The following is a 3,643-nucleotide window of genomic DNA, read 5'->3' as shown; positions in this document are numbered from 1 at the left end:
CATGGAAAACCTAATGAGAAAACTCAATTTTGGTATGCTTAGTTGACATCTTAAAATTTGCTAGCAGACTTTTCTTCAGACTCCAGCTCACACGTAAGACTGTTAAACGTCCAGTCCTGCTAAACAAGTCCTCTTCTCTGCTCAGAAGTCTTACAAGAAGTTGGAACAAGAAAAGAAGGGCAGAGGGTACAACCACAGAAAGAATGACAGCAAGGAGAACAAGATGGGGAGCATATGGGCAGGAGCTGAGCAGAAGGCAGGAATCAGGAGGGAGGAGATCAGATAGCAATGTAAATTAGGGGTAGATAACAAGGCAAAGAAGATGACGGGAAGAAGCACGGGAGCAAAAGAGAAAAGTCCTTCACCACCAGAACACAGGGCCTTTATAGACATGAAATACATTCTCTTGCCATTAAGCAAACAGACATGAGACTAGTTGTAAAGAATCTTCATCCCACTCAAGGCAGGACACAAAATGAGTAAGTTTTTCTACTACTACCCACGGCAGGGCTATTTCGGATAATACAGGAGTATGCTGCAGATCCAAAGAGCTCAGTCATAATGATGTTCGGCAGCAGCCCGTGTAAATCCCATGACAGAAGTCCACTTTTTGGGGTTCTTCATTTGTGTGTTTACCTTAATTCACTGTGCTATATATTTGCCTTGTGAGATACTACCTTCGCCTGCCATGTACCTGTTGTACAGAGTGCGGAGAAGGAAGCTGCTGTCTGTGTCATCTCTAACTCATTTGCTACAGAGATGAAAAAGCATGTGATGGAGGGGGCTGGTTCTGCTGGGAAAAATAAAGGAGAGTCTTATAGTTATGGCAAATAACTGAGCCTGTAGAAAACTGGATTCTAACTCTTGTAAAGTTCACATGTAAGTCTAAGGAATTTGCATTATATATATTCCTCATTTTTCTCCCACACCCCAACTGAGTAATTTGTGGTGTGAGCTGCTAAGATGCTGAGTGTGAGTAGGTGCATCTGAAGTCAGTGGGAGGTGGACTTTCAGTACATGCCGAGCAGCATAAAGCATTTACCACCCTGGAAATCAAGATCTTTGATTTAGTATTTACCACTCTGGAAATTAAGGTCTTGTATTTCTCCACATAGGTATCCAGAAGTGTTGATATTTTTCATTTCCTGGACATAAGAAAAGATAATGCCAACCATTTCATACTGGTGTGACAAGGGTAAAGTCATTAATGGTTAGTAGGATGATAGCAGTCCTGAAATGCTCTAAAGGCAATTAATTTTTTTTATTATTCAATGAAGGATAGTGCTATGCAGTAAACTGTACGTTAAAGTATCCATGGAGTGAGCAATAAAAGAAACATTAAATAGAAACACAGAATTGGAAAGCTTCTGGAGTTTAGTCTCCTGCTATCTCAAGGAACTACATCACATAAGCACTTTTATAAATTGATCAGGCTCCACTTTCAAAGCAGATGGGCTTCCTGCCTCAGCACAGGGAAGTAGTTCCACAACCTTATTGCTCTGAAAATTCCAAATCTTCTAATTCACAGCCTAAATTCATTAATGTCCATTTTAAACACATTTGTCTTCCATTTAAATTACAATTCTACATCCATGTAGGATGTACTGTCCCTTTGACACATCAAATCTCCTCTTAACCTTTATTTTGCTAAACTAAACACAACAAATTCTTTGAGCCTCCTCTCATAAAAGCTCCCCAAAGAACATCATTCCTACTTAGCAATAGGGTTCCTCTGGGGAAATGAGCTTATGGCTATGTGATTAAAACCCGTATCATAGTGCAGTCTTAAGGCACATGAGCCCGCAGGACCCAAACCTGAAAAGCAACCAGCTGCAGCACACTGTAGGTCTGAAGCCAGACACACAGGCCACACAGCTGCTCTGCATGTATGTATCAGGCTTTACATCACACGTGCAGTTAAGTCTGGATTCATCTCATTTCCCAACTTTTAAGATAGTTCTGCATTTCTTAATGCAACCTCTCAATAGATGGGAGAGAGACATGAACTAAACTGTATGAGGCTAATTCTAATATATTCCACATTTTTGAGGGGAATCAGTGAAGGAGGTAGCCTTGATTAGGTCAGCTGTCCTTCCTCAAATAAAACCCACTCACCCATGCCGCATAGGTGAAATGGTTAATCTCTGATGGAGACATGAAATTAATCAAAAAAGGTTTAGTTGCAAAATTGGTCGGTTTTGGTCTTTACTTCATGCGTAAATGGAGATAATCATTAGGGACTTTGGTGAAAATGAGAGCACATCCTACTGACAATGGAGAATAAAAAGGCAACCTAGAATGGTAGCAAGTTGCCAGGACGGTAGTTTCTGAGGTAGAGTAATACATTTCCATAACGCTTTCTGAAAGAGTTTCATTAACTTTGAAACAGGTATGGTCGATAGGTCCTTTTTTACAACAGAAATGCTTCCCAAACTCAAATGACAAAAAGAGTGCTTGTTTACAGCACAGATCCAATTTCCACGTACATAATCCCAGTTCCAGTCCAAACACAGATGAAGAGCTTTACGAGTTGAGACAATAACATCCTGGGGTTGATTCAGAGAATTCATCATCCCATCTGGATGCTGAAGTTCCTCAGCATGACTATATTTGGTGATGCTGAAACTGAAGGTGAGAAATCTCACCACTTCACGCAGAGACTCGGTACTGCATGAAGACATAGGTGAACCTGACAGGCCGGATGCGTCCGATCCACACCGTGGACTTTGTATGCTGAATGCCGGGACAAACAGCACAAACCCACTGTGTCCTTATCGCATCCTCTGAGACTCAGGAAGCACGAGCGCAGACAAAATCATGCATCCATTCAGACAGCATTTCCGACGTACGTACGGCAATAGGTGCCTCATTTATCATTCATAGCTGGGTAACATTTATTCATATGTCATAGCATGGACCTAAAATTCCAGTCTCTGTCCTTTGTACCTTTGACCTCAAGAATCTGAAATCAGGAAGGGGAAAAAAAGTAATATATTGATTGTTGCTTATGTGAAATTCTCGCCTCCCCCCGCATGGGGCCTCCGGAATAGGAACTCTTCAGCAACACCTTCCTGTCACCCGGCTCCCAGGGGCAGAGCGCAGCCACCCTCACTTGAAAATGGCGTTTGAGGACCTGCCATTGGGAAAAACAAAAAAAAAAAAAACACCAAAAAATACGTGTCAGGAGCAGAGTCTCTATGAAACCCCCGCCGCCCCCACCCTAGGCTGGGGCACGGGCAGGGAGGGGCGGCAAGCCGCGCCGAGCCCCCCTCCTCCCCGGCTGCGGGAAGGCGGACTTTGCCCAGCAGGCCCTCGCCGGCCATACCTGCCCCGCCCGGGCCACCTCAGGGGCAGCCGGGCCGTGCCGGGCCGTGCCCGCTGCCCTGCTCCTGCTGGAGCTCCCGCCCGCCGGCGGCTGAGGGGAGAGGCGGGCCGAGGGCGGCAGCATCACCATGGCGACAGTGACGTCATCTCACCCTGGATCTAATTGGAGGAAACCCCGTGGCCCCAGCCGCAGCCCACGGGCCAACCGAGCTTGCGCCCTGCCCGCGCTCGCCCCCGCGGCGGCGCGCTCTGCTGTGATTGGCCGTTGGGGTGCGGAGGGGCGGGGCCCGGCCGGCAGGCGCGGTTGCGATTGGCCGCG

Source organism: Rissa tridactyla, chromosome 3 (assembly GCF_028500815.1).
Source record: "Rissa tridactyla isolate bRisTri1 chromosome 3, bRisTri1.patW.cur.20221130, whole genome shotgun sequence".
Classification (NCBI taxonomy): Eukaryota; Metazoa; Chordata; class Aves; order Charadriiformes; family Laridae; genus Rissa; species Rissa tridactyla.
This window is presented reverse-complemented; position numbering follows the sequence as displayed.